The sequence below is a fragment of the Chelonia mydas genome, chromosome 12 (genome assembly GCF_015237465.2).
Source record: "Chelonia mydas isolate rCheMyd1 chromosome 12, rCheMyd1.pri.v2, whole genome shotgun sequence".
Lineage (NCBI taxonomy): Eukaryota > Metazoa > Chordata > Testudines > Cheloniidae > Chelonia > Chelonia mydas.
In genome coordinates, this window is record NC_051252.2 from 19,698,972 (window position 1) to 19,712,838 (window position 13,867).

At 43.0% G+C, this 13,867-nt stretch overlaps 1 long non-coding RNA gene across 1 annotated transcript in view; it reads left to right on the plus strand.

Moving 5' to 3' along the window:
• The first annotated feature begins 1,033 nt into the window (after positions 1-1,033).
• Positions 1,034-13,867, plus strand: part of LOC122462538 — a 44,096-nt gene continuing 31,262 nt past the window's right edge. The window contains exon 1 of the long non-coding RNA XR_006285148.1: positions 1,034-1,909. This is a non-coding gene — a long non-coding RNA (uncharacterized LOC122462538). The remainder of the gene's footprint in view (positions 1,910-13,867) is intronic.

Sequence of the window (13,867 nt, forward strand, 5' to 3'; positions counted from 1 at the left end):
TGTCTGCGCAGTAAAGAGGAGAAAATTGTCCCCGTTCACAAAAAGGTTTGAAAAGCTGTGTGTGAAAGGGATGGAACCAGGCATCTTTAATTAGGTGAGACAAAGATAATTCTTCCTCCTCTGTGTTAAAAGCATGGTTCTGGTCTAAAAAGTGACTGTAAAAATGGCACCTGATTACTCCATGGAGGTGCTCCCTGTTTATATTCTGAATCTGAGCTGCAGACTATATTGCCAACAGTAAGTTTGCACTGTTTTTACTCCTGTTAGCCCTCCAGCACCAACACGGCTAAGAGAGGGGGAGCTGGATTCTATTTCTTGTAAGTATCATATCAGAATTGTTTATTAAGTTTAGTCATTTACATCTGGGCAACCCCATTAAAGGCCCTGAGGTTAGGTGGGGGGGTCACTGAAGGCATGGTTTCAAGATAATGTTATTTCATGGGTGTAACCAAGGACTTAATCTGGCCTTCAGAATGTCTCTTTGTGTTGCAGATGTGCAATAAAGAAAAAGTCCAGTTTGGTTCTCAGATCTCAGGGTGGGTTTGCAAGGCTGGCAGATTACAAGTAAAAAGATTTTTTTCCGCCCTAATTGAGCCCATTTGTTAAAAAAACCCAGAGAGACTGTAAACCCCAAACACCACAATGTCATTTTTAGAGTCCCCTTTCAGAGTAGAATTACACTTAAATTGATTACTTTTGCCAGTAGTTGCGCAGAAAAAGTAAACTAATATGAACCTTCACCTCCAGCCAATATTTCAATTATCTGTAATTAAGTCCAATTTGTCTGTTGGTTTTAATTTTATCGTAAAAATGGTTACTTTTTAATGTTTCCATTAAAATGTCTACTCTTCCATCCCCTTCCTCTGCTCTTACACTGACTACCCAGTCTGTTGACTTTCCTATCATTTTACTTTTCAAGTGGATGGCAATATAGTTTTTTTTCTTCATTGAAGGAAGAACACCTTGAATAACAGTCCACCTTTTTACTAAATATTTCCATGAGCTTTTGAAGAGATGCTGAGTAGTTCTGAGTCAGTGGGTTAACCAGCCCTGGAAGTTCAGTCCACTGAAAGGTAGAGAGGTTTGAGGTTGGACGTTACATACTTAGAAAAAAAAATCATGTTTTTACTAATACTATAGTGCTATGCAGTCAAAGCATCTTTCATATGAGGTTCTCAAAGCGTTTGACCAACTTTAACTAACCATTTCTCACAGTACCCCTATCTGGTTGGTAACTATTCAGTTTCCTCTTGGTTTTGGAAGTACTTCTCTGGATACCTGTCCACACTAGAGGCAAAGTACTTTAGTTGTGTGATAGTACAAAACTGATGTCCTAAACCTTTGCTTTTCCGTTATAACGTTTGCATGTCTCCAGAAGCACAGTTTGCTAGCTGACTCTGGTCTGTATTCCCATTGCAGGTTTTTTCTCCTGGTTTTTTTTTTTTCTTTAACATTCCTCCCTTTTTCTTCTTTTTTGATCAGGGTTTTGTGGAAAGAAATGGGGAATTGTAACAGGTGGCATATTGCTTAGGTGCTGGAGGGTCTGCGGCTGGCCCACCCTGATTACTAAAGAGACACACCTGGGTTGGATCAGGTAATTCTCTACAAAGGGCAGCAGATGGCTGCAGTATAGAGTGAAGTGCAGGAAGTAAACAAGGTGTCTGTGGGAAAGACCCTTATAGCAGGGGGTGGGGTATTAGCTAGAGTTAGAAACATGAGGCTCCAGCCATGGAGGGAGTGGCCTGCCAAAGCAGAAAAGACTAGAGGCCTGGGAATAGGGTGTTGCTGGTAGTATAAGGAAACTGTGGCCAGAGAGCTGAGCTCCTGTCCCAAAGGACTGGGACTGGTAGCTTTGGGTGGAGCAGACTGGGCTGAAGGAAGAACTCCCTGTGTGGGAGAAGAGCCTAGGGTGAGTATGAACTCTTGTATTATGACTGTGGACTTTATTTTGGGGGTAGTATTGATTGTTTGAATCACTTTTGCTGTTAAACCTTCCCCAGATGGGGGCGGTATTAGCCACAAGAGAGATGGTGGGGAACTTTTAAGGGGCTGATAAAAGGGGGCCAACAAGGACAGGCTGCTTGCAAAGCAACTTCTGGCCATGATGGGGTGCTCAGCAAACTGCAACCCGTCTTCAGGAATGTTGAAATGGGAGAACAGAACTACTTGCTGCATAAGACTGCTGAAACGTGCTTGCATTATTGTTTCCTTTCCTGGTCACTAGTAGTAATTGCTAGTTACCAAATGCACCCTAAAGCTATGTGATTAATACTCTCTTCTGATCAGAGAAGAGTGTTGCCTCTACCCAATGTTTTTTTGCATTTGTATAATTGGCTGGCCTAAATGTTCTTGTAAAAAGGAAACTTGTTAAATGCATAATCTGTGTCTCCATCCATCCAGGCATGGTCCTTATTACTGTAGTACCAGAGCAGCTGTACAACATAACCCCTCTCTACAAATGTACATTCACAGCCATTGGCTTAAGAGAGCTTTGTTTGATGAAATGTGTCTGTTTGGTAAACACACACTAAATCCTATAAAGAGACCTTTTTTCCCCTAAATTCCTACCTTTTGGTGCGCTGGAATCAGCTGATTTGTTCTTTTATTGGATATTTACTTAAGCTGTATTATTCTGTTCTTTCATATGTTTAATGCTTTATTGTGGGGGGAGGGTGTGTGTGTGTGTGTGCAAAAATGTGTTTTGGCAACTGAGCTCACATGTAACTTCTGTTAATTGGTCTGTATCATTGGTTAACTAATTAGTTTCAAAATGTTATCATTTTTACACTTTACCTCTGCAGAAAATCAGTGGAAAGATCTTGGGATACTTGTGGAAAAACTTTAATAGAGTAGTCTGTTCTTATGAGGCTGCTGGAGTTCCCTTGGCTTAGAAGAGAGGGTACTGCTGGCAAAATACATTGCCACAAGAGCCTTTCATCTCTGAAATTTACTGTCTCATCCCCTTGATCCAGCATAGCTCAAATGTGTTGACCTTCAGCATCTTTCTGAACAGACAACTTGAGGAGGATTAAAATAGAAATGGATGGGGATTCTCAGGGGAATTTGACCGGGGTGTGTGTTTTGATATGTCTTGTTGCCTTGTGTTTGTATGGAGGTGGGGGAATGTGCTTTGATTATTTGGATTCTGTAACGATTTTTTAAAAAAAATCTTATTTCTAACTGATGGCAGGAGTGTCTGGGATAGCAGTGTTTGTTTCAATCCAAATAAATAAGGTATCACCTTCTATCGGTTCCCAGAGCTATAAATCAAACTCATCATTTCTGTGCTCATGAAAGGGGGCGGAATCACTGAAAAGGAAGGGAAATATATTTTAAATAGTGTCTTGGGAAGCAGTAAAGCACAATATTTCCAGTCTTGAAATCTATGGAGATGTTTGTTTAAATGAGATCTGCTCCAGACCTCACTGAAATCAATGGGAGTTTTGTGGCACTGACGCATCTCAGGTTGCTAGGCATCTGGTTTTCAATCAGAACGCCTGGTCGAAAAGGGATCGTGGCGGCTCCAGTCAGCACCACTGACCAGGCCATTAAAAGTCTAGTAAGCAGCATAGCAGGGCTAAGGCAGGCTCCTTCCCTGCCCTGGTTCCACATGGTTCCCAGAAGCAGCTGGCATGTCTGGCTCCTGGGCCTGGAGTCGTCTTCTGAACCCCTCATTTCTGGCCGCCCCCCCCTCCCCGAGCATGCACCTCCACTCGGAGCCCTCGCGCACTCCCACACCCAGCCCGGTGAAAATGAGCAAGGGTGGGGGAGAGTGAACACTGGAGGGAGGGGCGGGGAATGGAGTGAGTGGGTGGCCTCAGAAGAGGTGGGGAAATCAGAAAGTTAGCAACCCTTGTCAACTGTATGTGAATTTAATGATCGTATTTGGCACTTACGTACTACAGTGGTGAGCACCATATTAATTCCCAAGATAAATGGACAGATTTCAATAAAAGCAGGATAACGTCCACATTTTGCAGCTATTTAAAATCTCATATCTATCTCTGTTCCTGCCCCCCCCCCTTGCCTGTACTTTTTGCCCACCGAGGAGAATTTGCATGCTGGAATGGTGGACATGTTCTGTAGTTTTTGTCTTATTTTGTAATAGCTTTCTATTTGTTTCCTTCTGATATCACAAAAGTGTTTCTTGCAGACTTTGGCAGATAACCAGTTTAAATAGTGAATATCTGATGGAAAAGGTTCTATGAATACAAAGCACTGCAAATCTCCACAAAAGGTGAGCAGGCTTTAATAGAGTGAGACGGTCTCCTCCCTTTTTTTTTTTTTTTTTTTTTGTGCCATCACATCATTACTTTCCATTTGCTTCTTAATGTAATAGTATATTCTGTAAATATTGTTGCTGCTGACAAGAACATCAATTCCTGTTGTTCATGAAGGCTGCTCGGTATTCTAGCAATAAATAGCAGGCTGGAGGAACAATCACTTGACTGTTTATTTCTTAACATATATGCCCTCTTGCAAAAGAGACAGATGCAACTGATGTTTGCCACATAATGCTTTTGGGAAAAGGTCTGACTTTAACAGAGAATTCACATGCAAGTGAGAGAGAGACCTTTCAAATATATATATATTGATGCATTAGCCCTTGTAAATGTTTGCCTAAGGGGAAAAATGGTTGGGGAAAATGAGAATTGTGTGTGTTTGGGGGGTGGGGTTTGGATAAAATTATGAAGTTAATGGTTGAAGGGAACAGTTGTGACGAAGATGTCAGGACCACAGGGTGAGAGGAGGATAGGAGAGGCACCAACTGGCAGAGCTAATCCCCAGGTCAACCAGCAGGAGGGGCCACTGTGATGAGTGGAACCTGTGATAGCACCTATGCATGTGCTCCACTGAAAGCACGCAAGTAGTTCAGTGCATGACTCAGTTTGATGCACATAAGTGGTTGCAGAGTCAGTGTCTTAGTCAACATACAGTAACTCCTCACTTAAAGTTATCCTGGTTCATGTTGTTGCGTTGCTGGTCAGTTAAGGAACATGCTCGTTTAAAGTTGTGCAATGCTCCCTTATAATGTTGTTTGGCAGCCGCCTGCTTTGTTCACTGCTTGCAGGAAGAGCAGCCCCTTGCAGCGAGCTGGTGGGGGCTTGGAATCAGGGTGGACCAGCAGCTCCCTGCTCCCCTAAGTTCCCTGTGCAGCAGCCACCCAGCAATTGCTGGCAGTTCAGCTGTCCCTCCCCCCGCCGCAGCATGTGCTGCTCCTGCCCTCTGCCCTGGAGCTGCTCCCCAGAGCCTTCTCCTTGCTGCGGGGGGGGGGGGGGGGTAGGAGGGAGAAGAGGGGGGCTAGTTTGTGTCCCCCTGCTCCTGCACCCCGCTTACCCCATTTCCAGAGAGCGGGGGGACACGTGACAGGGCTCAGGACAGAGGGAGCTTGCTGGCTGCAGCTACTGTCTCAACTTCCTGATCTGATTAAAAAGGCAATGTACCTGGAGTGGTGTCAGCATACTTAAAGGGGCAATGTGCATCTCTCTCTCTCACATAGGGTGCATGTCTGTCTCTGTCTGCCATGCTGTCTCCACTCCCGCCATTCGTGCTGCCTTGTAGAGTGTGAGGCTACATTAACAAGAATGTGTTAACCCTTGAGGGCTCAGCTGAATGCTAGTTCATCATTTAGCAGTAAGTTATTTCCTGGGAAATATCCTACCCTCTAACTTCACCACTTCAACCAAGCTTCACAATCATCATTGCCGTGTACAGTATTAAATTGTTTAAAACTTTGTGTATACATAGACACACTTTTTTTTGTCTGGTGAGAAATTTCCCTGGAACCTAACCCCCCCCCCCCATTTACATTAATTCTTGCAGAGAAATTGGATTCACTTAACATTTTTCAGGAACAGAACTACAATATTAAGCGAGGAGTTACTGTATTCATTAATTGGCGTAAAGAGCAAATTAGTATTCTCAACTCTTTATCAATATTTCTGGCAAGTTTCATCAGTGAGGACCCTAAGAATAACAGCGTTTGTGTGGTGGTCCAAAAAAAAAATCAGTCTTTGGACTGGATGCAAAGAGACTGTGTACAGAAGGAAAGTAATTTTCTCCATGTGGCTCTGGTGAGAGCTCACTCAGAATAATGTACTTGCTTCTGGGCACCTCAGTATCGGACACTGACAAAATAGAGGGAACTCAGAAAAAATTCATAAAAATATCAGCAAAGATAAAGAGCATAAGATGTCTGCCCTGCACAGAACCCTGCAAGGGGATACAACAGTGAATCCTGTAAACACCCAGAGGCATTCTTTTTCCTGGAAGCAGAATGCCTTCTGGTGCTTCCCTTGGCATGGTACGGCTCTGAGCTGCCTCTTGCTGCAGGCATACAAGGCACCATTGGGCTCTGTGTAAGCAGCTTGATATCTGAGTATTCCCCAAAGGCAGAGCACAAGGCTATGCCTGCTGCACCACTCTTGGAGACAATGCCACGTACAAGCCAATGTGTGTCTCACATGCTCCTTGCTCTGCCACACCCACCCCATTATTCACCTGGCTCTAGCCAGAATGTGGCCCAGAACAAATTACTGTTCATAAGGGCTTCTGTCTGGGAGCAAAACAGACTCTCCAAAGGCTGGTACATGGATGCTGAGGAAAAAGGTTGACTTTCTTTTAGTCAATCTCCAGGCCCAATCCTGGGGGGTGCTGAGCACCCCAACTCCGACTAAAATCTTTGGCAGTTGCAGGTACTTATCACCTTTTAGGATTTGATCCAAGTCAATAAAGACTTGGGGTCATAACCCAACAGTGCAGACAAAGGAAAGCCACAGATGGATTACAGCTGAATGAAGCAGCTGTAACTTCTCAGGTTATGTCTACACTGCAGTCGGGATGTGTGATTGCAGCACCTGTAGGTGTACCCATGAAAGCTTTGCTCTAGCTGAGCAATACTCAGACATCAGTGATTCAGGAGCCTAATTAGCAATCAGTATTACCCAAAACAGCCACAAGAGTGAATTCATTGTTTCATTTTACTTCATTTATTTCATTGTAGTACTAGTTGCATTTAAACTGTGTGATTGGGGAAATATTTAGCTTTTTTTTAATATATAATTCTTACAGCAAATAAAGTTAATAACTAACTTGGTTAACATAGTAAAAACATCCTGATTGGTGCTTAATTAAATCACCCAGTGTTTTAATATGTGCTCCAAAGAGCCCAGGCAACTCAGAACTGCTCCTGAGCCTCAGTCTGAGTTAGGGTGACCACTTTTCAAAAGACAAAAGTGGGACACATGCAGGAGCTCCGCCCCCCCCACCTGGCCAGGCCAGAAGCCACAGCTGGGCTTTGGTAAGAGCTGCTTGTGGAGCCTGGGACCCTTCACCCACCCTAGGCGGTGGGCCAGGGTGTCCGAGAGCAGTACCCACCCCCTGGGGCACAATGCCCAAGGCAGGTGAAGGGTCTGGGGCTCCCATAGCAGCCCATGCTCCCTGGGTAGCTCTTGCCATAGCCTGGCCAAGGTGGGGCTGGAGGTGGGGGGGTGGGAGAAGAGCAGGGTCAGCACCTCATGGCAAGGGGCGGGGCTAACACCACCTCAGCAGCGCTCCACCTGCCACAGGAAGAGGCTGGCACCAGCCCTGAGCCTCAGGCAGGCACAGAGAGATGCCTCAGGGACAAATGCTGTCCAGAATCATTCAGCCCAGGACTGGGACTTGAACTCTGGAGTTCGGGACTGTCCTGCCCTATTCAGGATGGGTGATCACCCTAGTCTGAGTATCACTGATCTAGCTCATCAAAACTAATTTGAGTAGCGGTAGCATGAGCTGTGGCCCTCTGAGTATGTACCCAGGGTCCTGGACTAGTGGTGCTAGCCCATGCAGCCACATGTGCTGCCACGGCTTTGTTGTTACTGCTCAAGCTAGCTTTGATCTTCAAATCAAAGCTAGCTTGGCTATGTCTACATGTGCTGCAACCCCATAAGCTCGGTAGAAGGCGCTGAGGGTATGGCTCATTGCTGTCAAGGGTGAGGAGGCTTGCTTGCAGCACGTTCTTCAGGAGGCAGGCTAGCTGGGGAATGCAGAAGGACCTCTGTGTGCCATGGAGGGAACTGCTCCTTGCTTAGTTGCTCGGGAATGTGTAGGGGTGTAGACTGCTTTATGGGAGGCTTTTAGTGTTTTGCTAGGTTTCCAGCTCCACCCCTTGAAATTGGCCTAAAATCCCTTCCTCCCTTTGTTTCCAGCATACTCTGTCCCCTCCTACTGGTCTTCCCACTCTCCTTGCCAGTGAGGACCCAGTGAGGGGTGGCCGTTATTGACACGGTTTCAGCTAAGTGGATTGTGGCGATTTATTAAATAACATAATGCAAAGATGTATAAGCCTGGTAAGAAAGCAGCCACAGAGAGGCTTACAAAGTGGGGGCACAGGATTCTATGCTGGAGTTTGTGGCCAGACTCCGCCTACCTGTTTGGCGGGGAGAAGAGAGTTCCTTTTGAACTGAGGGAGAGGAGAACGTGGATGGGCTGACTAGGGCTGGAATGATCATCTAGAGCTTAGAAGAAACTTTTGGTGGACTGTCCAGGCTCCAGGGACTGACACTACTGCACAGTCAGGGAAACTCCTAGACTGACAAGCAACATAGATGGTACTCAAACAACCCTGTTAAAACTGCTGAGGCTTTTTGTTTTCCTTGTCTAATGTCTGCACTCCCAGCAATACCATGGGATATACCTTTTAGCAAATGGAAAAATTTACTCAAACATGAAAACTGCTTAGTCCACTTTAATACAATGGCTGATTGGACTGCAGCAAAGAAAAGAGAAGCTAGAGGTAACTTTGCTGGATTGTCACAGAAATGTAAATCAGGGTCCAGATACTCCAACGGGAGAACAGGGGGGTCTGAACCCCAAAGAATATGCAATTGAATCAACAGTTTGTATACAATGGTATAGTGTGGAAGTATTTCAAGCAAGGTTTCTTAAGGAAACTCTTAATGTTCTGAACCTGATGGTTATTATGAGAAATATACACACCCAGTGGTTATAAACTTATGTATGTGTGTATAAAATCAGGCTCCTAATTTTTGCTGCGAAGTTCCACTCCACTGTGCTTCATGTCCCTGTAGCAATAAGGCTGGGAGGGGTCACTTCCCCAACAGGTACTTGGAGCTAGCTTCATTGCACAACACAAGAAAAGACAATGATGGATCACTAACATTAATGGAAAAACATCGAAACAACCTGAAAGTGAAAAGAGAACCCTAGTCATGGAAAACTAAGAGGAGGAGACTTTCCCAGCCTGAATAACTGAGTCACCATGCCAAGTGGTGAGAGACTTTTAAAAACAGGCTCTTCAGCACCTGTAAACTTTAAATCCCTTATCTTGAGGAAAGCTCCAAAACTTGATGTGGTAGATCCACAATACAAAATATTTACTAGTTTCATCCTTCAGTTTGTTTGCTCAATATTAATGAATTATACATTTGATTATATTTTGTCATTTACTTTTTCATGTCCTACAATTGCTGCTTTGGTGTCCTCCTCACAAATTGAAAGAAACAGGTACTACTTCAAAACCTGAACAGAAATTCACCAGTTGATGGTGATAAATGAGTTACCTCTGAGAGGAGATCAAGATAGCATAACCTTCAAGGATGTAGATCTTACGCTGAACAGCTCATAAGTAAGCTGATGAAGATTCCTGAAGTTTACTGCAGGACAAGATCCAAAATTCAAGGATGCTCTAGAAACCATTCTGAAAAATGCAAAGTACACTTCTGCTGAAATTCTTGGATTAGATATTGAGAAAGTGAAAGTTGAAATGGCTGTATTTAAGCCACCGAAAAAAGAAATTGAAGAAGCTCTAGGTCCTGCCAAGGAATTAAAGGAAGCTTTCCCATGTAGTTTTTGGAATGTTCAGTGGTCTTGTTCCTTGGAGCATCAATTGCAGCTTTGAGAATTCCTGTTCTTGTTTGTTTGAAAAAAATTGTCACGCTTGAGGGATAAGCATGGCCCATTTCGGGGGGAGGAGGAGAGAGTAAGAAACTTTAAATTCTTCTGTCCTGTGACTTGACTTCAGAATGGCACCTGGATGTCTTTGAGGAAGAACTCCAATGCAATTATCCAAGAAGACTTCAGCTTTAGTTGTTGTATGAACAGTGTTTAATTTAAACAACACTCATATTAAGATCTGTACTTCTTATATTTTTTTGAATAATTGAATGTTATAACTGAACAATCACAAATTTAAATTTTGTTTAAAAAAAGGGTTGTGTCCTGAGACTTTCACAAAGTACATGCAGTTTGTCTTCCCACACCCTCATGTCAGTGTCTTAGCTACAGGGCATCTGCTCCTGAAAAGTGCTGAGCTCCTTTGACACCCCCTGACCCCAGGGAGCTAGACATATCTCTTGCAGGGAGCTGGCCAGCCTCAAACAGAGCTTCCTACGTTCCCAGACAGTCAGGGGAGACGAGGAGCTCCCCTTAATTTCAGTGGCTGCTCAGCCCTTAACAAGATTAGGCCCATGGTTCATAAGTAGAAACATTTTGAATGTCAAAGACAGGCAGAATGAACAACTTTAAGTTGGGTGCACGTTGCTTGATGAGTAATGGCCAGCAGCACTAATCATGATGAATAAATATTCTTATGTGGCTGTTTGCAGTGATGCTGCAATTTTTCCATTACCAATAGAGGCTGTAAAAGATGAGTAGCAGAGATAAGCAGACAGTGAGACATTCCTCTCAGTGAAGCATTCCCTACCATTCAGTGCTGCTGTTCTGGCTGATATGGATATTTTATTCTGCTATTCAATCTTTAAATGGATGCCAAATATTCAAATACTATCTGCAAGACATTTGTTTCATGCTGTATCTACTGCTCGGATTTTCTGGCTGCAGTGGGGTTGCAAGTCAATATTTTAGTTGGAAAATGAAAATAGCTGCCATTCTACCAATGGTGTAGAAAAATTTGTGAATGATGGCACTACTAACTGCTGCCTTGATATCACAGGTCCCGTTGTGGTTTTTAGCATATTTTGTTTTTTCACCCCTCTCTTCCCCCTGGCAATAACACTTATCAAGTTAAGTACCAATTCTGTGATGCATATGTGCAGCAGCACCTTCCTCAGGTGATTAGTCCCAAATACTTTGATGGGGCTATGCAAGTAAATATAGTGCTATTCATTAGGGGGGAGATTGGTGGCAAAATCATGCTGTTGGCAGTGTCATCCTTCAAATTCATCACAGTGAATGTTTGTATAACTTCCATTTTCTTGGGTTTTTTCATTGTACCATTGTCATTTCAGGTGGACAGAGGGCTGGCCACCCCCCAGATCCTCAAACAGGGCTGTGTGTGGTGGGGGAGCGTGGGGATGTTTTTTAAAACACCTTGTCCATAGCCAGGAAGATGGAAGGGTGGGTGCTGAGAAATGTAAATGTTCATGATCTGTGAATTCCTCAAGGAAATGCTTAAACTTTGTTTTAAGGATGCGTAAGCTTATTCTATTTATCAGACAGATTTTTGCAAGCATAAGATCTCATAAGCAGAACAAAAATGGTATCACAAGGCATCTGGTGGTATTGAGAGATCCTCTCCCTACCATATCTTCTGTGAAATGCGCTGTAGTTTGTTTTAAGCATCCGGGGGGTGGGGGGGGGAATCCTTATGGAAATAGTGCTATTCCTTCATTAAGATGAAATGTTTAGATGGGCTAGGGAAACTCTGTTCCTGTTAACTGTAAAATTGACATCATTTTTGCTTGAACTCTGTGCCAAAGAGACTTCTTCTTTTGGACATTTTGGGGTCCTTATGGCTGGCAGGCTGGTAAAAGCTGCTCAGAAGAGTGCTTCTTAATGATATACAGCAGAGCACTTTTCATGAGCTGCAATAAGTAAGATACATCACTCTGAGGATCTATATCTTTGACAAATAAACTCCTCCACTTTAACTTTTTTGTATGTGAAGGTTGCACTAGTGGGATGCTTAAAGACATGTAAACATTTTTTAATTTGTTTAAAAAAAATTGAAGCTGTAAAAATTAAAATCTGGCAACTACTCACTTTAATCAAGGGCACTCTCTGGAAATATAAGTAGGAATATGAAAGACCTGCAGTTTACGTGGGGCCACAGCACATAAGATGCATAAGTAAAGATGTCAGAGGAAGAATGAAAATGTTAGATTTCTTCTCTGGACCAAGAGAATAGTTTCAATGGCCCAATACCAACTACATTTAGAATTTTTCTGGAGTCCAAGGTACAGTTTGAGTGGAGTGGGCCTTCTTGCAAATATTTTGCAGACTACTCTTGGCCAATCTGATGAAGGACCTCTTTCTGATTCGGCCAAACTGGACAAGATTCCCTTTGTCCCTTAGCTGTTCAACAAGGTTTGCTATTGAGCAACAAAAGGACTTTTTCTTCAGCTTTCCTGTTCTGTAGATCAGTGAGTACAAGCAACCAGTGCTGGGGATTTACACAGATACCATAAAGATATTTATAACTTGAAGTGATGCAACATTCAGAGCAGCAATTGACCTACAGGCAGGAGAAGAAACTGTGCTGTGTGTGTGTATATATAATATAACTTTTTTTGGGGGGGGGGGGTAGGGTTAGATCAAGAAGACTGAATTTACCGCTTTAAGTTGTTTCTTTACGTCCCAAGTTCTGGGTGGAATCAACTACTCATTCCTACCGTAAAAAACAATAGTTATGATACAAGCACAGAGACTTAGCCGTATTTATTCAAAACCATTCTCGCCACTGGCTAGCAGTGTAATTCACTTTTACATCACTCCACTTCAGAATTAAATAAAAATAACACTCATGATTTTCAGTAGACGTATACCAAGTTTTTACATTAGCTTTGCCCTTTTAACATATTACTGTTTTAATGACCGTATGAAAATACAGCTGTATAGATGTATTTGTATTAAATTCCTTTCTGCTTGTAGTAACTGTAATGCCATATAATAAACAAAATGCACACATTCTCTCTAAGGAGTCTGTTTATGGGGTTCCCCTAATACTTGTTCAGCTATTTCTGGCCTGTTACAGATAGCATCACATGCAGCTTCTGCTCTCACTGGCTTGCAGGTTACTCCTTTTAATGAATTCTTGTTCATCTGGTAACATAGTGCTTCCACCAAATTCCTTAATTCTGTCCCTTTGGTTGTCTTTGTCTTCAGCTGGCAAATACAAAAACTGCAGCTGCATTGGAAGTTTTTCATTGTTGGATATTTGCCATTAAAATCTCCACTCTTTAGTCTCATGTTGCTCTGATTCCAACTAATGCATCTGTATATATCTTTTTTTTTTTTTTAAATATATTCTCTGTAGCTTGCTTCTGTCTGCCAACTGAGCTTTGGAAACAGTGACTTGCTTACTTAAGAATTTCAGCAGATATGTCCCATAATGCAGCTGTTGATTATTTTGGTCTGCTTCCTCAATCTTCATTTCTAATTTCTAAATTGGTCTTGTCTGTCTGGCACTAGAAGCTGTGGTGTGTGTGTGTGTGGTTTTTAATTCTCCTCTAAATGAATCCCATTGTTCTTTATAAAATCTATTAACTGACGGTTAATGCTACGTACGGAGGAACAATTTTGCCCTTAAAGTAACTAACTTCAATGGTGAAATATAGTAACCGATGATAGCCTAGAAAAACTGATTACAAATTACAAAGGTCCATTCTTATCTACCTCTTCTGCTCAAGAGAAGAATATCACCAGGGCTTCATACTCTATTGTCTTCACAGTCAATAGCTGATCCAATTCAAGGTCCTGATAAACCTCTGAAAAAGACAGGGTCCACCTCCCTCAAAGAGAACATGGTGCAGAGGTGGGTGCAAAAATATTGCAGACCATACCCAAGATAAAGCTTGTCAAAACTAGGGCTAGTGCATTCTTGACTGTAGAACTCTCTGCCAAAGGT